Here is a 25,578-nt window from a genome sequence, read left to right as displayed (position 1 = left end):
GGAGAAGAATAATTGGGGAATAGGAATTTCGAATTTTCGAAGTAAGCTGTTTTGTCAATTGAAATATCGTTTCTTATTTTGTTTAAAAAACTTTAAAGTTTAATTATTGTTGCCAATTTGTTTGAAATTAAGAAATAAGGTATAAACAATGCACATTATTGCATTTCATGTGGTATTCACTGAAATTAGTAATGAATTGGTGCCACAGCAACATCAACAGAGGAGGAGCATAAGAAGAATAACACAAATCCGCCGGAGTTGCCTGCATTCATTCTGCAAAGCAATTTTCTGGCGGCCAAGTCGAGTTGAGTTCGCCTTTCGCCATATGCCAAAATCTATTTAAGCCTTCTTAAAAAATCCCTGTTCAATTTCTGGATGGCTGCATCAAATATGCGAAGAGCTCTTCCGTTGCTTATGATATATTTTTCGACTTAAAGAATATTGTGATTGTTGTTGTTGTTGTATTAACAGTGAGAATATTGTGGTAGAATGTAAATACATAGTTTAGCACAAATTTAAAAATAAGTGTTCTTTCTTAAAATAACCAATTTCCTTTAACTATTTTGATGCATTCCCTTTAATTTAACTAGTGAAAAAACTTCTATGAAATGGCAGAGAAATCTCCCTCTCCCTCACATTCATAATACCTACTTTTCTCTCATAACCGGTTTCCGCTTTTTCGAACATTGTTCAGAATAGGAGGAAAGGGAGAAGTGAAAAAACTCACAAGGAATTTTTATTTAGAATACGAGGAATGGGAGAAGGGAAAAAACTCGCACGAAATTTTCGTTTAGAATTGGGCTGATTGTATTTAGTTCATTTAGTGGCTGATTGTTCAAGGACTCTTTCCTGACAATTTGTTACAATCTAGGTCACACAATCCTTCCAAAGATTCTACTCGACTCTGCGCCTCGTATACTTGTCCCTCCTCGAACTCCAAAATATTTTGATGTCACTTCTACCGGACTGTATGGAATATTTGTTCCAAATGTGAGCCAAATCGGACCGCAAATACGAGTATTTTTTATACCTCGATCCTTGCCACACCGAGCGGAATTTTTTTTCATGAAGTTGTTTCTATTTTTGTATGTACAGCGCACGCTTGATAACGTGAACGCTCTAAAGCGTGAACACCCCAAAACGTGAACAGACATTTTTGTGCATTGACTACTCTAAAACGTGAACAAACCTAAAAAGCTCTATAACATGAACAATAAACGTTACAATTATTTGAATGTAGTTTACATTGATCTCAACGAATTCTGAAATTGGGGACCACTCATTATAAAATAGGCTTTTTATTCGTAATAAGGAGTAAAATATTTCAGTCGCGGTTTTGGTTTTGCAAAGTGTTTCGTCTTATGTTTTCTGGTGAAAATGAGTTCTAAAAAACCCGTGTGCTTGATATTAAAACAAAAAGCCAAAATTCTCGGCTTTTAAAAAAAAAGGCTCATCTGCGACGATTTTCGCAAAGAAATATAATGTTGCTAAATCAACAATTTGTTACATTAAAGCGAAAAAGCAAGTGATTTTAAAATGCGTAAACAACACGTATTGTGGACCTGGAAATAGAAAAACACTGCGTTCTTCAGAGTTGCCCGAAATGGAGAGAGCTCTTTATCGCTGGTTTATCCGAATGCGAGATAAAAACTGGCCAGTAAGTGCTCTAATGTTGAAAGAAAAGGCAAAAACACTGCATGCAAAATTTTAAGAAAATGAAGCAAACTTCTTCGCTAGTGATGGATGGCTCCAAGAATTCAAGAAGAGGTACGGTATTCGTCTTCTTAAAATATCAGGCGAAAAACTGTCTTCGCAACCACAGCTAGTTGATCCGTTTAAACTTAAAGCTAAAATGGCCGAATTGGAGTTGTGCAACGATCAGTTATATAATGCTGATGAGTCGGGGTTATTCTGGAGACTTTTGCTAGAGAAAAAGTACGCGTCAAGTTTGGAGAAGAAAGCCCCAGGGGTAAGGTCCAAGAGGCAGCGAATCACGTTTTTATGCTGGTCAAACGCCACTGGATCCCACAAGCTTAAGCTTTTGGTAATTGGAAAGGCGATGAATCCACGCTGCTTTAAAAACTTTCAGTGTCCCACCGACTATAAGAGCTCGAAATCCGCCTGGATGACGTCGGTTATTTTCAAGCATTCCTTTTAAGTTTTGTCCTATTTTTAAGTTTAACTGGTTGTTTTTTAAGGTTATTACGACTCCGATGATGACAGCGTATCAGAGCAACTGGAGCAAATTAAGCCGACTGAAGCGGTTGAAATTTTCAGCAAGGCGTTAATAGGTCATGAAGACGTCGATCAAATGATATGAGTGTGCTAAGACGGTTAAGGGAGAAAGCTTCAAGTTTTAGAAAAACAGAAGATACAAAAAAAGATGACTGATTTTTTTTAATAAAACCATCGTATGACTTAATTTTCAATTAATATGTAACGAAAACAAGAATAAAATATTTAAATGTGAAAAAATATATTTACTTAGTCTTTTTGGGCATTCCAAAACGTGAATACTTTTGCTAACGTGAACTGCCTTGGTTTGAATTAGTTCACGTTATCGAGCGTGCGCTGTTGTATGTGTTCCAAATATGAGCCAAATCGGACTAAAAATACGATTTTTTAATATCTCGATCCTTGCGCCGCCTGGTGGCGATTTTTTCCATATGTCACTTTTTATTCATGTATGTAATATTTGTTCCAAATATGAGCCAAATCGGACCGCAAATACGATTTTTTTGAATATATCGATCCTTGCGTCACCTACCGGCGATTTTCTTCATAGGTCGCTTTCTATTCTTGTATGTATTATGTGTTCCAAATATGAAACAAATCGGACCAGAAATACAATTTTTGAAATATTTCGATCCATGCGCCACCTATCGAGTTTTTTTTTCTTATTATTGCATTGTCACCGGGTTCTGAACTGTATTCCAAGCTTTAAGCTTGTAGCTTATCGGAAAGTCAAGTCAAGCTAAATAAAACCGTTTAAAAAGGCCGATACTGTTAAGTTTAGAGATTACGATATGGGACTTGCGTCGGGCACAAATATTAGGTTGAACCAGTGTTTTCAGTTTAGACGTACCTACACCTGCACTCTGTTCAAAGAGTATAAAATACCTAGAGCTGTGGTCTGTGACCTCGTTAATGTCGTAAAATTGGCCTGTGACTGAGTTAGATCCCCTCTTCCTTTAGATATGTAAGATTTTGAAGAAATTTTTACGTTCGATGTTTGCACGTTTTTGATTTCAGCATCAATCGCTGCCAAATGGTCCATGAAGTGCCTGAAGGAAAAACTGTCGTCTAGAGGAACAAAGTGTCAGTTCAGTGGAGCATAATCTAGTTAAAGCCAGTTTTCGGGAATGGGAATGGACTGAAGGTATTTGTATCTACCAATAAATGGTAAGCTAAAGTTGTTATGGAAAATTTCCTCAAAAGATTAAGAAAATCGTCAAGCTGATCCCTACTCAAATTGACACCCTTTTCAAGCAGCAAACATACATATGTATGTATCTTGTCTATGCTGTCTCTGTCTAGTCTGGTTGAGTGGCCAGTCAGCGTCAACGGGCTAGACTTGTTTCACCAGTTTTCTCACTTTGTGCACCACCATTTGGCTTAATGACTTTGCTGGAAAAGGAAAATCGAAGCATTTCTGCGTTTGCGTCTATTCGACATGCCTTAAAAAGAGAAATAAACGATCAGCCGGACTATAAGTATGTATACAAGCCAAATATGCTTGTACGTATCTGCAAAACTCTGGCAACAAGTTGATTGGCTTTGTGTAAACAAATGCAAGTCGAAGCGTGTAAAATTAAAAAGAAAATGATAAAATTACATTTTTATTTATAATTTTTTTAGCTTTCCTTTAAAAAAAAATTGCAATAAATTCTCAAGCGTTCAGTGCATACAGCATTGATATCGAATGGTTTGCGATAGCTCTGGATAGCGCAGCGTTGCGTTGCGTTAATGAGCTGATAACAAATCGTTAGCTGCGACAAAGCAACGCACGTAACTCACGTTATGCCCTAATGCCAAGTAGATATCTGAATTAAATTTGTTGACTAGATATTTTTTTTTTTTTTTATTTTTAGTTTGAACTTACTCTGTCCAAAGAGCATGCAGTGAGTTCAATCACGGGCATGTTGAACTGAACAGGTATTCTTGCTTCAAATGATTGCAGATTGGCAAGCTTTAACCATTATGATGTAAGAAGACCCGTTAAAGTCTGTGGCGTATCAACTGATGAAATCTAGAAAACTATAGACCCTTGCTGATATTTATAACATATATTTGGTAAATTGGAGTCAAAAATAACCCTAGATCAACATATTCAATAACACAGGGCAACTCATCAGCTGAAATATGGAAGTAAGGGGGTTGAAAGCTGGTGGCCTTAGAGAAAGACACATGAACACATTTTTGGAGCTTAGGTAGGCGTTGGTAATAGTAGCAGCAGTAGCATCACCACCCCACATTCCACCACATACGACCCCACTGTACGGCAATCAGCAAGCAAACGAGAATGCAACGACAAAATGCAAGTAGTCACGCCCAAGCATTTCATTCGCGCGACAGTTGCCTTACCGTGTGTGCGCGAACTTCTCAAATTACTTATCATACATATTATTTCTAATTGCTCTTATTTGGAATCCAAATCTATAAATAAAGTTTTGGTTGTAAAGATGGAGATTCGGGCTATTAGCGAGCTTTGGGCAATTTTGGTCGTAGTGCTTTTGTTTAGCTATATTTTATTAAAATAATTTGTTAAAAATAAACGATTTTGAGCACACAAAGAAATCTATTTGTACTATGGCACTATTGTGAATATTTGCACTGCTTTACCGGCAGTTGCTATTGTACGCTAGATGGCTGCACAACCTGCGTTGTATGCTAGATGACAGCGCAAGCTATAAGTTAATAGAACAGCTGATTTCTGTTAATATTTGATAATATTAATTTATATTGGTTGCGCAAGATGCGCACGGGTCAGGCTCGTAATAACTTATTTTAAGTAAAAAGAATTTACATTTGATAGGGTATCGAAGGCGCGACCTACGATAAGGGAATTCTGTACGCAAACACTTTGCTCGAACAGACTTAATTACCTTATCTTGCACAGGCCAGCCAGTTTTGATCAGTCGGTGTCCTCGGTCGCTCACTACTTTTTTGTGTGTCCTAAGACTGAGCGTGAAGGACCCCAGTTCCTACTTCCTCCTTCTCTCAGACACAGGTGCGTCCACCGGCCCGTACCAAAGGGGCCAGGTCAATATATAAAGTAACTGGGTACCATCGATTTCAGTCCGTTGCCAGTAGCTCCGTATACCGATTTCAGCAACCTTCAGCTGCTCTGAAATCGATCCACCGGCATCTATCAATACACCGTTTCTTCATCTACGACCCGCCGGGTTGGTGAGAAACCGATCCAGATCTTCATCGGGTTGGATCATCACACCCCCAAGCCATCAACGCTACCAATCGCCTGTAAATCCGTCAACTTGGCGAAAAGACACTAGTCCCCTGCAAGGTTTCCGCCAACTGATACACCGTTAACCCGTTTTTCGCCGCCTGTCCACCGGTAACCGGACGCTGTGCATCGATATTACGCCTGTCATCCCTTCCATCAATCAGCAGTTGGTTACAGTTCCAGTTCAATTTTATAACTAGTTATAACTCTCTGCCACGCTGTGTGTGCATGGATGTACATCTGAATCAAATACTATCAACATAGTCACGTATATTCATTAATGAAGGAAATAAGCGCCTTCTCGACTTTGGATTGACTGAGTGCTAGATACCCGACCCTTTGACGAAACCCACCTTACAATAGTTAAGAATTGGGTGACTTTTATAAAATTAAATTTTTTGATCCCCAAAAGATATGTAATTGGTATATTTTAAAAGCATGAGTGAGTTTCTCTTTCTACTTGAAGAAGAAGAAGACGGAAAGTGTATACTATTTTATGGATTTTTTTGTTTTGTTCGAAATCGATACATCGATACATAGCATTTTGTGCTATTAACAACACTTACGCAAACGCAATGTGTTCAAACATTGGAACTGCGTTTGCGCTGATAAATCAACGCCTGCAAAATTGCAACATTACCCACCCCTACTTTGCTTAAGTACTTTCGTATGCTAAGCAGCGCAACACCACACACACGACATTGGCACCGGCATCAAGCGCACATTGCAGTAGTAAACATCAGCAAAAGGCAACAATCTTTGCACATTTAATAATAACTAAACAACAACAGCACACAAAAAGCTCCGCAGTACGTGCTACTGTAGTTTCCTTCTTTGGCTACATAATTCGCATTAGCCAACTGGAGTTAGCACTGGCACAACTATCTGCTTCTTTTGACCTCTTTTTTCACCATGTTGCACCGTTTCTTTGCACCAACTGTAGCTGATAAGGTGTCTTCGATTTGATGTCTGGTTGATTGTTTCTTGTGTTTGCTTGCCTGGTTCTGGTGGACTTTTATGTAGAAAGATATATTCAAGGCATTACAAAAAAGTTGTCAAGTTCTTGACAAACGACGTTTTTTAGGCCAATAGCAATTTTTCCTGTTTCGTTTTATTGTTATTTGTTGCATATTTGTTTGTTGAGTATCAGGTACATATGCCTTATAAAGGAGCGCTCGGTTCTTTCGTGTAGAAATTCAAAATATTTTCACGTACATATTTTATTTTTTCAAGTAGCACAATGACGAATAGGGAATCTCAGTTCATGTGTGAAGCAACAATAAAAATAAAAATATCTGATCAAAATAGGGGATTGAAGGAATATTTCTTTAATATTTTTTTTTTATTTTTTTCAGAAAAGTTGTTTTTTTTATACACCTTTCCTAGAAAAAGATGTCTCATACAGCTATTTTGATATACAGTTCCACCAGCTTGCAATTTAAAATACAGTGTGTCTCGTTCGCTGCGCATGCTTATCAAGTTGTCTAAGTAATGTACGGAAAAAAAATTTTGGATTGTCAACGCATATCACCGATGTTATGCAGAGCACAGTCAACGAACCGATATTCACGTATGGGGCCTTTTTAAAAGGTTTTATTTTTTGCTCTTGGACATTGGGGTAGCACACTACCCTCAAGTGCCCCAATGAAACCAGGCTAATCCAGTTCCTGTGTCGGCCGTTAGCCTAACGTCACGGGGAGGAAAGGCGATTCAATTGCCACTGCCTCGCATGTGCCCTTTCAATATGCATCAATCGCATTGTTGTTGTTGTTGTTGTATCGATAAGGACACTATAAAGTCCTTGTGGAGTGTTATCGATGTTGATGGTCCCTCGCTGAATGCAGATCCGGTACGTTCGGGTAACAAGCACCATAAAGGTACTAGTCCGACCATCTCGGGAACAACATGAAACCTTCTAGGCCATTCCACCCTCCCAGGCCTAGATCAATCAGAAGTTCGGGGTCGCCAAGGCCTCGGTTGTTAATAAAACAGAATTCGCCACGGGTAGGTGAGGTTGACAATAAAAAAAAAATAATAAAAATGTAAGGCGCGATAACCTCCGAAGAGATCGAAGCCAGAGCTTCTCTTCCAATTTGCGTCGTGCTCCTCTTGATTTTCCCTACAAATTGGCCGGACGGGACCTATATGTTTTATGCCGAATCCGAACGGCATCTGCAAGGCAGATGAGTTTTCACTGAGAGCTTTTCATGGCAGAAATACACCCGGAGCGCTTGCCAAACACTGCCGAGAGACGACCCCGCTTAGAAAAATTTTCTTCTAATTGAAAAACCTTATTTCTAAAATTTTGATGTTGCTTTGCCCGGGTTGTGAACCCAGGGCATACGGTGTGGTAGGCGGAGCACGCTACCATCACACCACGGTGGCCGCCTGATTGACAATTGGGTTGGGTTGGATAATCTATATATTGCGCTGGCAACGCCTTGAATCGATTTGGTATTTTAGTCGCCTCTTACGACAGGCATACCTACCGCGGGTATATTCTAATCCACGTGATCGCGTCATAACTTGAAAGGGCATTATAAAGATAAATTCATATGAAAGGATCCTCTCCAAAAACTCTATGTACAGAGACTATTTCGCCGAAAAAACGAGCGTAGTGAAACATTACGTGTTCTGCGTTTTCCAATTCGGTGTGACAGTGTGAAGAGAAAGGAAACTCGTCTATCCTACGCTTATGTAAATATACCTTTAAACCGCCGTGATTACGCTAGTACCATTCTGCTATATTCCGAACCCTTGACAGCAGATATACTGAGATTTTCCGAGATAAAACAAGAATTGCGTCTTCGAACACCGTCCGATAAGCACTGTAATTAATAGTAAAATAGTTTAAGATCTTCGTAGGCGCGGCAATGAAAAACAAGCAAACAGGGAGGTATGCGCTAATTTATGTGATTCATTTAACCCTATCTATCCGAAGCAAGGCAAAGGAATCCTTTTTTTTTTGGCAACGTTGGGGGAGGTCCAATATAAAGGATAGCTAAACGAGGACCTCAGGACCCTGGTACAGTAGCGCTAGAAGCAGAGGGACTCTTTCCAAGGTGTTAGTCCAGCCAAAATTTTAGTTGCAGTACACCGGACAGCGTTGGTTGGCATCGGCAGCACTCTTAGAACAACACCCACCTTTTCACTGAATGTCATGTTGAACAAAGTACATATGTTGGATTTGACAGACAAGGCGACTGCGGCTAGTTCATTGATCACTTCGGGAATGACCATTTCTCACCAACTTCGACCTTTGTCAGCTCAGAAGACGGTGGGTAGAGGGGTAGTACCCCTGTGGCCTGTAGGAGGCGGTCTGCCAAAATTATTGGTTTCACCAAGGTTTATCTATCAATGATGATGGAGGTTTTTAAGGGACACTGTTCAATCGCAGTCCAAGCAGTAGGTCTCAATGTACTGGTAAATCCTTCCCGCTACAGTTGCATGGATGATGATGAGCATTTGCCAAGCAAGGCGAAAGGATTTCGGTATCTTGGATCTCCGCAGGATTTATCCAGGGTTGATATCGGTGTTATTACCTCATTTATAACAAGTCGAAATCGTGATTATCCGCGAAGTCTTGAAACTTACATATTTTAGAACCCGATGACAATGCAACATGAGGGAAAACTGACCTGTGGCGCCGGAAAGTGATATTTAAAAGCATCGTCCGAACTTGCAAATTTTTGCAGGCGAATTTTAAGTTAGTTCTCGATTGCCAGAGACTTGAAGCTTTGAACTTAATTTAGAACACATTTGTTTGGTTTGAACCTTGATTATAGACCGGTGGATATCTCGAATAGTGTTGGCAAACTATCGATAGTCCGGTACTATTCCCGCCATCGATAGTTTTGTGTGACTATCGAGAGTTTTTTGTTCTTTATCAGGACAAAGGAATATTTTGGGCTTTTATTTTGTCGTTTTTTTATTCCATTTTTTGTTGTTGCACTTTGTTAGTTTATTTCGTTTTGTGCCTCGCATCCAAAGCGAGGCATTTTGCAATGAATTCCTAGGACATATCTGATTGGCTGGCAGCCATATTGGCGGTTTTGGACAAAAAAATATGTCATACATACGAGCTTTTAGATAAATGAGATCTATGTACATAGATTATTCAAGCGTCTATTGAAGCATGCTGCGTTCTCTATCTTACTTATATGCGTAAACCACTAAGTTAAAATAAAATGGATCTATAAGTCTGCGTCCGCAGCCTCTCTGGGTGGATGAAACATCCCTCGTTTTTCTGAAAATGGTGTTCTGACTGGGTGTCTAATTCGTTCCTTCGGTTCTACTTGCCTCGGAATCTCTAAAAGCAACGCTTAGTGTAACATCAGCCTACCGATGCTCTTTTGTTCCTAATGAAGTTATTTACTTTTCCTTTGGTACCGCAGACTAGTGACTCAGCCCAATTAACCTAAATTAAAAGCTATCCATAGTCAATTCAAAACTATCGCAAACACTCGATAGCGTTGACCACTGATAGTTTTCCAACACTAATCTCGAAGTATAACAGGTTTTTACAAAAATAGAAACAAATTTTGACATTAGCTCAATGTTGGTTGGTGTGAACATGCACTTTGTGAACTTTGAGCTCAAGTCAGCAAGCAATCTAAACACACAGATTACACCATCAACCCGTCAAAGGTTTATCAATATCACAATGCACAGCTCTACTTTGAGCACTATGACGTTCCCATTTTTCGTTGTGATATAAAAGGCGCATCCGGCATTAGAGCTAGAAGGCACATTTTCAATATTAAGATGTACATAAGTACATGTATATAGGTCCAATATAGTTGCGGGTAGTGCACTAAATTTTGACTGCATTACAATTTCATTCACTACCACTCAACTGTGTTTCATGCACATGCATGTGTATGTGTGCAGTTTGCAGCACCCATGCACGTATATGTGGGTGTGACTGTGTGAGTGTCTTTCCCCTTTCGAAATCGGAGAACTTTTACACGGCTTAGCGGTTGTCATCAACGAAACAACCGCGGTCTTCTTCGATCAACCATCGACCAGAACACATCGTCCACAGGTAAACTTATTCCATATACTGTCTGAGCTGTACATTTTTACATCAATTTAATATTATAGCGAGGAAACCCCTCTGTGTTTCTTTTATTTATTTCCCCAGTGATCCATCACTTACAAGATCGACCGTTGTGCGCCAACCCACTGCCGGTTTCAGACGCACTCATCAGACCGAAAATTGGTCCTTCGAGCCGGATAACTGGCTCGTAGTGAAGTTTCACTAGACGATTAAGCCGTCTAGGCGGGCGAGTATGTTTAAGTGACTTAAACTATGAACATTTTTCTTTCATTTGTTTCATAAGTCATGGAGTGCGCTTGTGATTCTCAACTCGTTATTGAAGTATTCTAAATACATAGTTTAAAATCTTTACCCCAAAGCGGGGTTTCTCATAGCAAAATAAGGTGTCTCAAAACGCAGCCAATAACTTAGAGCCCAAGTGCTCGACCCCAATAATTACATACAAAAGTGTAACAGGTGCATAGCGACCTCTGTTCTTCTACAAGAACAAACAAATAAAATAAACATATAAAATAAAATACAGTCCACTAAAATAAGAAATAATATATTTATAAAAAAAACTATCGGCCTCCGAATCACCAAAGCTTAGATGTGGTCTTTCGAGCCGGACTATTAGTACTTATTAGATCTATCGTTTGAGTGAAAATGGTTTTCGCTCCGTGATCGTAATACACGATACGGGCACAGCTTTTAAATTTTAGTGAAAAATTGTTCAGCTTCACTACCATTATAGCTGAGTGAGGCTGATATTTTCTGTATATTCCCACTCAACTGTGAGTGAAGGCTGATGCATTAGTGCACTACCCCCATCTCTGATGTCCAATCTTTGCCTTTCGTATTATCACGCAATTATTTAACTCGGTTTCAAAACAAACAAAATGAAAAAATCTACTGATTTTGTACAAGCCAATGAACGACAATAAACTCTTTATTATTCAACGCTCTATGTCCTAAATAAATGCGCTGATTAACATGGAAGTGTGGAAATGCAGCAGAACAAAATGATAAAATAAAGTATGATACATATAATGTAAGCGATAACAATAAAACAACCTAAAATAGAAAGAGCTAAACACAAAAAAAATATGAACAGCAAATATGCATGCAAAGATAAAATCTACATAAATAGACTTAGCCAACACTTAGATTTTGTGCAGCTAAACAGCGTAGGAACAAGATTTTGTTATGTGATTGCCTTGAATTCTGATTCATTAAAACGAAGACTTTTGTAGAAAAAGATAAGCGCATTCTTATCTCGCGTGAAGATGATTAGTAATACATAAGGAATGATTACGTATTATAACAAAAGTCATACTAAAAACTGACGCACGCCGTAACAAAGTTTTAACTTCTCGACTGTGATTTCTGGGCGATTTTTATGCGTGACTGACTGAGAAGTGCAAGAGCAAGCAGATTAACCATCGACCCTGCAGATACCGCGAATTTTGAGAATTAACGTGATTTGAGACTGTGACTGCTCAGCGATTTTAATGCCTGACTGTGATTGAGAAGGGATTGAAGAGAAAGAGTAAGCAGATTATTTATCGCAGTAAGCGTAGTACCTATAGCCGCAATCATCACAGCAGTAAAATTAGCTGTGACAATATCAATCAACAGCTGTGCAGTGTCCCACAGTTAGCTGATACCGCTACGCAATCACAGCATAAATCACAGGCTTATTCGTTCAAATAATCACAGCTGATTCTACCGGCCACCGTGGTGTGATGGTAGCGTGCTCCGCCTACCACACCGTATGCCCTTGGTTCACACCCCGGGCAAAGCAACATCAAAATTTTAGAAATAAGGTTTTTCAATTAGAAGAACATTTTTCTAAGCGGGGTCGCCCCTCGGCAGTGTTTGGCATGAAAAGCTCTCAGTGAAAACTCATCTGCCTTGCAGAAGCCGTTCGGATTCGGCATAAAACATGTAGGTCCCGTACGGCCAATTTGTAGGGAAAATCAAGAGGAGCACGACGCAAATTGGGAGAGAAGCTCGGCCTTAGATCACTTCGGAGGTTATCGCGCCTTACATTTATTATTTATTTTTAATTCTACCGATTGCGTGATTGAGTCTGAATTCCATTATTGATAAACGTAATGGTGAAGAACACAACGCATAACTATTCCGTCACGTTTAGTCACGGCGAGTTCTTCGAAGCTGTTGCTGACATTTACTGTGATCTTTTAATAACAATATCACAGGTACATGAATACTTGCCAACTCTACTGCTGTTCAAAGCTTAAAAATAGTATTATCAATAACAACGATAAATTCCGCGAAGCTCGTTCATGACCTGCATTTTGCAAGCAACAATGTTGTGCGAAAAACGTTTAAGATGGAACGGCTGTGACATATTGGCCGCAAAGATTTTGCGAATAAAATATAAACAATTTTGCACGAACAGGTAGTAGGTAAAACAGTCTAGATCTTGAAGATGAATCCTCTTGAAGACGAAATAAGGGCATATTTATTTATTAGTTTTAGTTAAAGCCGACAGAAAACCGTCGACTATTTAGTATAAAGAACAGAATATATATAATAGAAAGGATACATTACTAGAAATCCAAAATGTAATGAAGATTGCAAATTAACAGATGTACTGCTCTAAGTTGGTCACATCCAGTATAGAAGATACCAGAACTAGCATCAAACGATGAAATGTTATTTAATTACATTTGAAGAACTATTCACCTAAAATAGGTATACACTCAAATGATTTCCAGAGATTTTACTCAAATAAATTTAGTATGGTTTTAAGATATTCTTTCAAGTTTTTTCACCTCGCGAAATTTACCTTGGTCACCGACGAAATCCTCGGCGACCTTATTTACAACGTGGACAAAGCTAATATCGGTCATACTGGACATCCACGTCCATGACATTACGCTACCGACTATCCTACATCCAAAAATAATAGCTGTGACGTTCGATTTGGACCCAAGATTTGGCGAGCACGCAATCGCAATTGTAACTAAAGTTCAGAGCCGTAAAAAAAACCTCAAGTTCATCGCCGGCAGCAGTTGGAGCAAAGACAAGGAAACGCTCATGGCCACTTATAATGCAAATGGGGCAAACAGTGAGGCGAGAATACTCCGATTAAAGGAGAGACATGAAATACTGAAAAAACAGTTTCTGTTGAATGCCCAGAAATCAGGGCATCCCAGAAGATATCTGAGTATCAGTATTATGCTCCACGTCAAAGCAGCTAGACGTGTAAATTAATATACCCTTGAGAACGGTTACCGATGTGCAACCGAAATATATTGGGGAAAAACTTAAAAACGCGTGTTTTTATTCCTAATGACCTAGAGCCAGCCAAAAGTCAATAAATAGAAGATATCTGATTGAAGAGGCCCCGCCTCCCAGGAACTTGAGGCATCATCTCTGTAACCACTATGAAAAAATTCTGAACTTAAGACAGCACCGTGTGAAGAAAATGAGCACAAAAAAGCCACTCAGAGACATCCCGTTGAAGCCCATTCTCATAGACAAATACCCTGAACTCCTAAACTCGTAGTTGAAGAAAACAATCTCTCCAGCGTGACGTGCGTCACTATAGCCCAACTTGAATTTGGATACTGTAATAGGTTAAACTCCTACTTATACAAAATCAACCCTGACATACCTACTGTATGTCGCGCTTGTAACGGATCCCTACATGACACTAACCACATTTTTAATATCAATGTGAAACCAACTACTCTAACATCCATATCTCTTCGGTTCAACCTTATTGAAATTGCAAGTTTCCTCGGACTCCCTTAAGGGGATATTGACGACAATTTGTGAGTGATCCGCATCTATTTAATGGAGCGAAACACTGCCACAACAACAACTATGAAAATTGGTACAAGCAACTATTAAGTTGTTGAAAAGTGGGTAGCTGTTTCAGATATTGTAAAAAGATTAGAGAGCATAGATTTGATATTATTTAAATCTTACAAGTTGATTTGGAAAACAAGACGGAGCGGGCGGAGCAGGAACACAGCTTTCAAAGAAGCCATCAAGATAATTGCTAAAAAAAAATTCGCTTCTTAACCGCGATTGGGATTTTACGTATATAGCGGCGAGCACCATAGGTTATTCAGAGTCCAACACAATCTCTCAAGCGTAGGATGTAGATGGTTTTTAGAAAGATATAATGAAAGAATCGGGCAAAAAGTAGTACCAGCACAGTAATTCGCAAACAAAACAAAATTCCATAATCTTACTTTTACAATTTAATATATTGTTAATAAGAAGAAGAAACGTGTATATTAGTTCATATAACACGACTCTACAAAAAAAATTGTGTTCTTTGTCCTAAAGTTTATTTCATGATTTTCTGTTTTATTATAAACAAAAACGAAAAGAAAATACCTTTTTTCGGTATAAAGTTTGCTATCGTAATAGTTATAGTAACAATACTCATGGCGCTAGAGTGATAACTAAACGATGAGCAGGTGATTTGTACAAATCTAGAATAACCCAAAATGTCGTCGCGAAAGTGTAAATATGATGATTTTTGTTATATATGTGGGTAATTTATTAAAGTTTGAGATATAAAATATGAACTAAATACATCTCTCATCCTCTGTGAAGCCTACGAAGCATATTTTGGCTGTCCTGTTTGGAATCAAGACAAGACATGGGTTCCACATATTGCTCGTAGTTATTGTAAAAGATGTTTCGAAGGTAAGCAAATTTTATTTAAATAGTAAATTAAATAAAGTAGACATATTGATTTCTCTTTCTATATTTTAGGTTTAGGTCGAGGTGAGAAAAGATCTATGAAATTTGCAACACCAAGAATAGGCGAGAACCAAAAGACCACGTTAAAGACTGCTACTTTTGCATTGTGAATCCGAGTAAAAGACGTAGAGGTAAAAACGCAAAACCTATCGAATATCCTGATCTTGAATCTTCTACTGCTCCAGCAGTTGCGCACGATCTGACACGACCAGTACCAGAGCCACCGAAAAAATTATCGCAGAGAAGTGGATCATCTCTTAGTTTTTATAAAAGCAATGCTGATAGGGGTTTTTACCGACACCAGAGCAAGCAAAACATCATTTCATCAGTAATGAAGATTTTAATGATTTGATTACAGATTTTAATTTACCAAAAAGTAAAGCAGAGCTTTTAGGATCTTCTTCGCACAACGTTATCAAGGCCAATATAATGAAAACATGATGGGAGACTATATTTGGGGTTTATTGAGAGATAGTGCCTATGAACATAAAAGAAAAAGTAAAAGTGTACACTTTTAAATCATTTTCCACTTTTTTGTAAGTTATTTCGATATTAAAACTTAATAAAAATATTTATTTGAATTGTTACATTTTCAAGTAAAAATCAAAACCACAAATTTTAAAAAATTTCGTTCAAGCGGTTTCCTAAATAGGAAAGCAAACTTTTTCATGCCATATATTTTTTTTTTCGTCAAAATACGACCTAAAGAATTGAAATTTAATGCTTTGAAGTCAAAGTCAAATTTTGTGTTGACCCGTTGTAATCCAGCATAGTTCGAGGCAATCCTTCTAAATCTAAAACGAAATTAGCTTATTCATTATTTAATTAAATGAACTGCCACTCATTATCGATGTGTGATTCAAATTTTGTATTATTACATCGAACAGCATTTGAGACAACTTTCGAGTTTTTGTTATGTATGTATGTATGTGATTTATAAAACGCTGCTTTGTTAATGTTTTTTTGATGTGTTTTTTTTTTTTGCTAGTTCGTAAAGCAATAGTTCGTTTAAGTTATTTATTTATTTTTTTTTTTTTTGTTTAAGTTAGTTTTGATTTTTGTTTGTTTGTTTTCAAGAAGATAATTCAGGTTTTATTCATCAGTTTAGAACTATTTTTCATTTTCCTTTAAATTATTTATTTTAATCAATTTCACTTTAAATGTTGTAATCCTCACTAATTTATAAAGAATCACACAAAAAGTTGCACTCGGTTGAGTGCTTGTTGAGATCCAGTTTAAATTAAAAATTTTTTTTATGTTTTTAGTAAATGCTTTATAGATTTAATTATCAATATTTTTTTCTTGCTTTTTCGTATAATAAATTTTTGATTTCAATGTTATTTTTTTAAACGCGTTCGTGAAATCACCAAAACAAAATAAAATTTTGTTTTTAGTGTATGAAAAAACAATTTGTTTATCATTTTCATTAAAAAAAAACAAAAAATACTAAATTTTCTATCAAAAACAAATACACACAAGCAAATAATACACAAAAACAACACGCACGTTCTACCGTTTCATACAAGTCAACACCTCCATCCGCTTTAAAGTAATCGCATCGACTGAATTCTCAACATTATAGTGCGTTCCAAACAAGTGTCGGTTTGGATCATCGTACATTGCTTGCGGCGAAAAAAAAATTAAAACAACAACAAAAGATATAACATAAAATATCACAAACACAATCTGCATACATACAATTTAACACGTTTCAAAAGACTCATGCGACTCGAGGGATTATTACCTCTACTTTCCAATGCACAAAACCAGAAATGAGAACAAAAAAAAATTTGAAATTGTTTTTGTAAAGAGCACTACAAACAAAGATGCAATAAACTCAACAAACAAGCAGCACACACTTGATTTATCAGTACAAAAAATTACGGCGAATTCAGTAAATGCAAGATCGAACACATGCTAAAACAAGAAACAAGAAATAACTCAATGCAACAAAGAAGTTGTCACTGTCAAAAGGGGGATTGCCATTTTATGAATGCATGCGTAGTTGTGTTTCATGCAGAATAACCGTTTGCAAATGTAGCGGAAACAGCTGTGTGCCAACGCGATCACCGCCACACGCCATGATAGACGTGCAGATGAATTCGCCCTAACTCAATGAGTTCAAATTTCCAATAATATTATGGAAGAAATGAGCGTCAAAAAGGTCTCTTCCTCTCTCTCCTCTCTTTCTTTATTTTCGCTAGCTGAAATGCGCTCAGCACAGAGCAACAACACGTTTTTACCCCTTACGTCCCATTACTGTCAGCGAATAAGACACACAACAATAAAAACCTAACACAATAATCGTTTGTCTCGCTTTATAAGCAAAATTATTGTGCGTTTTGTTTTTACTTCATATTTCTGCGTCAATTATACATATATCCAAAAAGAGTAAGTCTTAAAATTATAGAAAATATGAGTAATAATTAAAGGTGAGACGAACACGATATGAGTTGAATCACTTTTTTTCATTCAAATCAATCTCTTTGAGACAGTTAAGCGGAAGTTGCTGATACTTGATTGAGAAAAAATAAATTACAGATGTTTGAAACACATGTTTTTTTTCATCATAGCTTTGGCAAGTCTTGGGTCATTCACACATCTTGGGTATATTTGTCACACACTTATGTATGACTGTTAATTTGTGCACAAAGCACAAATTTCCACAGACGGGTTATCAGCACTCGCGATACTAATTTTCGAATCAACGGATCAGAGTAATGGAAATGTTTTTAGAAAATGGTGCCTAAAGTATTATTAACCATCATCGGTAATACTGTTGATCGCTATGTTAGTTAGTTTTGCTCGCTCTAAATGTAAATATGTACACGAATTCTGGACAGGTACCTATGTAAACGAAGCTAAATCTTCCTCGCCCTTGGCCTTGAAAGTACGACCCATTAAAGGGGATGGTGCCCTCACCGCGAAGGTACCTTGATGCGACGCAAGGGCTTACGTCCATTCCCATTAGCGATAGCGCTGCATGCTAGCGATAACCAAGAACTGCCCTCTACGCCAGGTATGTCTGTTTACCCAAGTCTAGCAAATAATAGATAAACGGCAAGTGTGCGTCGATTTCCCGCGTAAGGGGGCGGTATACAACGTTAGGAGTAGTCGATTTCGAGTCTTTTATAATGCGGAGTGGTAGACTTTAAGAAAACTCCCAATTGTTAATCAAAAACGTTGTGTCCGAGCACGCTTCTAACAGTAAAGTTAAGGACCTGACTCATCACTAGTCCGCGTTCCAATTTCTCAATGAACACGCTTTGGCTTCAAATTCCGCGTAAGGCAAAGATAGTGATATGGAAAAGTTGAAACAAGAGGGAGAAGTTCAAAGAAGCTACCAATACTCCCCCTTAGGAAATCCAAAGGAATAATCCTGCTACTACCAGGTAAGAGGGTATTATCCGAAAGCATAGGAACATCGTCGACAAGATTGACTCAAATGGGATGATAACGCCAGAAAGATGGTGGGGCTAGTTGGCAAACGGATCGATAGACTTCGCAACCAAGCAATCCGTGATCTTAATGCGCCCTGGTCATCATGGACTCAAGCTAGGGGACTTTGATGACAATTTGTGAGTGGTCTCATCCATTCAATAGGGTGAAGCACTGTTAACACAACAGCAACAACTACTGCCATCGACGTTAGTTAGTTGTATTCCTAGATAGAATTGAACATCTAGTTGACAATCGCAAAAGTTAAAACTAATACCATAGCCATCCAGAAGCACAACGTATCGCTCCTAGTCGGAGCATAGGGCGGAGACGAACGCTCTCCAGCGACTTCTATCAGTCGCTAAACGTCTTATTTCATTCCAGGTGGCGGTGGAAGAGCTCTCATTGAGAATCGTATGCATCCAAGTTTGTCGAGGGCGCCCCCTGCGCCGGCTTCCCTGTGGGTTCCATTGGAAGGCCATTTTGGCAACGTTGTCATCTTCTCTGCGGAGAGTGTGACCGATCCAACCCACTTACGTTTTTTAATTTCAGTGTAGATTGGGGTGTTGTTCGTGAGTGACAGTAGATCGGCGTTGCTTATTGTTATTGGCCAGAAGATACGGCAGACTACTCTCAGACACTTGTTTATAAACGTTTGCAGTCGTCGGTTAATGCGGTCAGAGACAAGCCAGGTTTCGGACCCGTATAACTGATTTCACGTTGGTGTTAAAAATCCTCAGTTTTGTTTTCATCGACAATATGCGAGAGCGCCATACTCGGCCTAACCTGTGGAATGCAGTTCGTGCCTTGCAGATCCTTGCAGATACATCCGATTCTGCGCCGCCATCTTTAGTAATTTGGCTGCCAAGGTAGCAGAATTCTTCTACATCCTCAATGACGGTAGTGCTGCCATTTGATACAATTTGGAGAGGAGATATGTTCATTGTTTGCAGTCTCATTAGCTTAGTTTTTGCGTAGTTAATTTTCAAACCGACTGCGCGGGCGTTGATTTCGAGTCGCTGGAGTTTTGCGGCAACAGCAGCTAGTGTGTGAGTAGTGAAGACGATATCATCAGCGTAGTCTAAATCACTTAGTTTCTGATTCAGCCTCCATTGTAACCCACTAACTACTATGAAAAGCAGCGGTGATAGGACGCACCCTTGTCGTACGCCTTTGTCTATGCTAAATTTGTTGCTGTTTTTTCCTTTGAAGCGTACACTGATCATTGCATCTTTGTAGAGGGCCTTAATCATGTCGACGACTTTCCCTGGGACCCCGCAGTTTTGTAGCGCACTCCATATCGCGTCACGGAAGATTGTGTCAAACGCACGCTCAAAGTCAACGAAGAGAAGATATAGTGGCGATCTCCAATCATTAGACTGTTCTATGATTATTCGTAGGGTATTGATGTGGTCCACGGAAGATCGATTTGGTATGAAGCCGTTCTGTTCTTTACGCAATTGTGCGTTGAGCGTGGGCGATATTCTTGCCAGTATGATGAATGCTAGAACCTTGTGGATTGAGTTAAGCAATGTAATGCCGCGCCAGTTTTTGCATTGGCTGAGATCGCCTTTTTTTGGGATAGTTATTATAACCCCTTCTTTCCATTCACCAGGAATTGTGGATCCTATCCACGCTGACTGTATAATAGGATGTAGGATACGGGCAGTGACATCTGCACCATACTTGAGAAGTTCTGCTGGAAGGTCATAGGGACCGGGAGATTTATTGTTTTTCAATTTGGTTATCGCCTCTAGAATCTCTTCGTATGACGGCGGATCTGTTGGAATATTTCTGTTGGGGTTTCTTCTCTGCATTATTCGTGAGTTTGACGCCACTTCTTCGCCGGGGGCGTTGTCCTTAAAGAACTCCTCCCATCGGTTCAGTTGGTCTTCATCTGAGGTTAAAATGGTGCCATTTTCTGCTTTGATGGGGGGCACGTTGGGCTTTGAGTTTGTTAGCTTCTTAATGGCAGTGTACACGCCGCGTAGGTTATTGCTGTTTGCTGCTATTTCTGCTTCGTTTGCTATGCTTTCGGCAAAGTTTCGTTTATCTCTCCTTACTGCATTTCTGACTTGTCGATGGGCCGCATTATAGGTTTTCAGGATGCGGTCGTGCTCAGGAACCGATGAGATGTTGAGTTGAGCTTTCAGTTGTTTGCGTTCTTCTATCAGCTGCCAGGTACTGTCGCTCATCCAAGGCTTTCTCTTGCATTCCTTTTTGCCGACAGTCTTTTCTGCAGCTTGGCAGCATGCAGTTGCGATTTGCTTCATAGTCAAAGTCTCATTTTCAGGGAGAGAGTTGCTTAGCTCTTGCTGGTATTGTTGGGCAATATCCGGGCTTTTTAGCTTCTCAATATTAAAGAATTTTTTACGAGCTTCTTGTTTTCTAATGCCTTCTGGGCGGAGGCGGAGTTCGCCGACAACCAGATTGTGGTCGCTGTATACGTCTGCACCTCTGCGTGTGCGCACATCGGTGAGGGAGTTGTGAAATCGTCTGCTAATCAATAGATGGTCAATTTGGTTGCGGGTATGGCCGTCGGGAGACTGCCATGTATATTTGTGTATGTTGCGATGCTTAAATTTCGTGCCACCTATGAAAAGATTATGATTTGCGCAGAGCTCGACGTGAACGTCCAATATTTGCGTTGTCTGTGAAAGTGTATGCTACTTAAGCACCCCACTTGGCTAGGTACTTTTTCACTGAGAACCATCTAACAAACCCTTCTATGTAATCTTAACAAACGTTCACGGACCGAAAACTATTTTCACCTAACCGATAAAAATTAGGCTACATACTTACATATTTAAACAATAATAATAATATATTATGGATCTAGTCAGTACATGTTGTCGCTAGTTCAGATATGGCATTAATCCGATACACCATCTCGGACCTATTGTGATTTAAAAAACGGCATTCCATCAAGGATCGTTTGTTACGATTTGGCCCCTTATTTTTGGCTCCCAGTTCATTTAGGACTCCAATGCGTTCATTCGTTACATAAGAATTAATTTTGTAACACTGCAAAGCATGTAAGGCTGACTAGCTGTCTGACATAACGAGGATAAACCTCTCCGTTGACATTCTCTAGCGCAAGTATCCCATTGGTATCGATTTGTTGAAGTTTGGCCCATAGATGCCAGCTCTCTTTTTCCGTCATCACATTTAGATCTATCCGTGAACCAGACCACTGAGTCAGGGTCAATATATGGACTCCCTGTTTCACAAAGAGTGATGTGCACAATAGATACCTCAAAGCTTCGTGATATTCTGAGTAGGGGCCATTACATCACGTAATTACAATACGGGCTTTCCTATGAATTTTCTTATTACTTTTATACATAGCTGGGGAATAATGATTAGTAATCCTAATGACTAGTAATCGGAGTAGAAACTTTTATTTTGCAGAATAATTGATTAATAGTATTAGTTGGCTATACTAATCGATTACTTATTTGTTAGATTAGACCTAATCAAAAATCTAATCGCGATTAGTGACAATTAGCATATCTAATCAAAACTAATCAAAAAAAATTATTAGATTAGATTTCCAGATTAGTTTTGATTAGATCAACTATTTTTAAATATTTTTGTAAAAAAAAATTTTTTTATTTTTGTAGACTCTGGTTTTTTTTTTTTTTTTTTTTGTTAAATATTCAGAATAGAACAGTTTTGGTTATAATTGTTGTTCGCGCCCCCTAAATATATCATCGCTACCATTGCCTACACACAATTCTTCGTCTTCGCAAGATGCATTTTATCAAAATGCATTCTCTTCGCATCCATATGTACATATACAGCTGTACATATAAACACAATAACTACAGCAAAGCACTGCTTAGTTAATCACTCTCGCTGTCGCTGCCCACGCTAACGTCATTATTATCGTCATCATTGGTATTACTTTGAATATACATAGCGACATACATATGTAAATATACAGAGCATCGCCTTTGGAAAAAGTGCAATCACCTTTGGAAAAAGTGCAAATCGCCAAAATCCTCCGAAATCATTCAGAACATTTTAGGTTCAGCTCTTGTTGTACCAGTAGTAACTAGGTGGAATTCACTATCTGATGCAATCCTGAAGTTACTACAGTACAAGGAGAAATTGAACGAGCTTTCCGATGAGCTGCATCTGTCTCCTTTTACAGCAGGTGATTTTCAATATTTGGAGTAATACAAGCTGCTAATGGAGCCTATTTCCCAAACTTTGGACATTCTCCAAGGTGAAGCCAACCGCTCTGCCCAATTTTGTTACGATAGGTTTAACGATTTTTGATTTATGATTAATAATATTTGTAAAATTGATTTTATCACAAGTGAGCGGTGCTACGCCCATTTCAAAAACATTTTTCAAATGTTTATCAAGTCTCAATATCAGTCCACACGTCAAATTTCAACATTCTAGGTGTATTATTTACTAAATAATCAGGTTTTTTGTGTTTTCCACAATGTTATATATATAAAAAGTGGGCGTGGTTATCATCCGATTTCGCTCATTTTCAATACTAGTCTATACTGGGTCCAGATAAGCTCGTGTAACAAATTTGGTGAAGATATCTATATATTGTGACGAATATTACCATATCTAAACTGTTACTAAAAATGCACAACAAAAATCATCATCATTTACCCACATAAATACAAGGCAACGAAGAGATAACTCACATACAGATGTAGTCATCGGTGGAAGTAGTACTCACATATACAGGCGCATATGGCTATGCGAGAGGCTATAAACGTGTATCTGTAGTTTATAGCTGGTAGCGAATAGCTGGTAACCAAGTAGAAAATTCTAGCAGAAGAAACATCTAGACATTTGAGCACAGAGTTTAAAAGCAGCGAAAGCTGAATAGTCAGGAATCAGTTTGATTTAAACACGCTATCATTTGCGAAGTGAAGTTTAATTGCGAAGTACTTTCAAAGTAGTCTAATAAAGACCATTTTGTAATACAGAACATTGGAGTGTTTTATTCAACAGTTTAGCGATACGAACGTAAACAGAAGGCGGAATTTCACTAAATTCGTTACAATATATATCTATTTACTCAAGTTATCGTGTTAACGGACATACGGACTGACGGAAATGGCTCAATCAAATTTTTTTTCGATACTGATGATTTTGATATATAGAAGTCTATATCTATCTCGATTCCTTTATACCTGTACAACCAACCGCTATCCAATCAAAGCTATAATACCCTGTGTACAAGTACAGCTGGGTATAAAAAGAGAGAAGTTGCCGAAAAGCGTTATTTTATGTGAATGTCAAAATGGTGCGAATAATTCCCTTACACGAATACGAATATTCGCAACATTCCTATTACAAAATTTTAATGCAAAAGAAATTAACAGCACAAATCAAACACAGCACTGGTAATCAAATCAAAAATAATAATAATAAAACAAAAACCATATCCTACTGCAGTTAATGTCAAACCAAAAAAGTTATCCTGACTTTGACAGCCGTCATTAAAAAATCAATATAATTTTAATATATATACTGTTATTTTAGTAAATCAAAACCTTTAGTGGTAAGTAGTTAAACCTTACAAGCAAATTTCGTCAATCAAGCATTTAAAGCAACTAAAATGAACTAAAATATAATGCACTTAAATATATACATATTGCACTTTCTACGAAAAGGAAAAGTTAATAATTTTCTGCATGATTAAATCTGTAGGAGTACTTAGTAGGTAGTTATAAAATAGTGTGGGCAGTAGTGAAACTGCAAAATGTGGTTGACACACGTCAGTGAATATGCAAAAGGAAAGCTCTTATTTTTATAAGGTTATCTTATATGTATGTATGGATATGTTTCTGCGTCTGGTGTTGGTACATTCAACTCCAAAAAATATTCGCAAAAATGTATCAGAAATAAATTATAATTTTTTTTTTATTTCATGTCAACGTAAATTTTTCCAATTCTGAGTTGTCATTTACGAAGAGATATTAAACGGCTCCTTTGCAAAGAGTCTACATGCCCTAAAAGGAATAGCAATGTTCAGCTGGTTGCGAAAAATGTAGCGGTCAGTAGCTACGCCTTACATGCTGAAACTTTCGAGATTTGAACAATTGTTTGCTCGAAAGTACGGAAGGTATCGTCCCATACCTACATTAGTACTAAAAGACTTGTGTATTGAACAAAAACGGAACTTGTTCACAAAAAACAACAATCCTCCCTTAACTTAGCGAAGCTAAATGGCACAACGATAAATCTTTAGTCTGAAGTCAAATATATTGGCATAATACTCGAAGTCAAAATAAGCTGGAAAAAGCACCGTGATGTAGAATCCAAGAAAGCTTTGACAACATACTACACCTGCAAAAGGACTTTCGGCAGTAACTGGGGACTGCCACCTCGTATTCTACATGGCATGTACAACGCAGCCATTCGACCGATACCAACGTATGGAACTCCTGTCTGGTGGAAGGCGCTAGACAAAAAGAGCAATCAACATAGGGCTGGGAAGGTGAAAATGCCAGTATGCCTGGGTATGTCAGACGCTGTGAGTAGCGCACCTCAGGAAGGGTTAAACGTAATCTTTGGCTTGGTGCTTCCACAAGCGTTCGTGCAGGAATTGGCCGCGAAAGGGGCTCTACGACGAAAAGAATCCAACTTGTGGAAATCAACCGAATACTGGTACGCGACGATATTAGATGACCTAAGAATGGGACATTTCTATGGAATCACAACTGACCTCTCGTCCGACAACGACCATATCACGACGGTTTTTGACTTCCATTTGAAGAACATACGGATAGAGGCATTAAAATATACAGTGGGCTAGAAAATGGAAAAGGGAATTACAGCTGGAATGTACTCAATGTATATGCAGGTGAATCAATCATGCCGACTTCCTGACTCATGCATTGCCTTC

At 38.4% G+C, this 25,578-nt stretch overlaps 2 protein-coding genes across 2 annotated transcripts in view; both read right to left on the bottom strand.

Moving 5' to 3' along the window:
• LOC137238098 (myb-like protein A) overlaps positions 1-17,596 on the bottom strand; it is a 33,860-nt gene extending 16,264 nt beyond the window's left edge. The window contains exon 1 of the mRNA XM_067762717.1: positions 16,731-17,596. The gene's annotated coding sequence lies outside the window, so the exon portion shown is untranslated. The remainder of the gene's footprint in view (positions 1-16,730) is intronic.
• Doa (Darkener of apricot) overlaps positions 1-25,578 on the bottom strand; it is a 312,594-nt gene that overhangs the window by 230,555 nt on the left and 56,461 nt on the right. The gene's annotated exons all lie outside the window — the stretch shown is intronic.

Source organism: Eurosta solidaginis, chromosome 1 (assembly GCF_040869045.1).
Source record: "Eurosta solidaginis isolate ZX-2024a chromosome 1, ASM4086904v1, whole genome shotgun sequence".
Lineage (NCBI taxonomy): Eukaryota > Metazoa > Arthropoda > Insecta > Diptera > Tephritidae > Eurosta > Eurosta solidaginis.
Note: the sequence above shows the minus strand (reverse complement) of the source record. Positions and strands in the feature narration are given on the sequence as shown.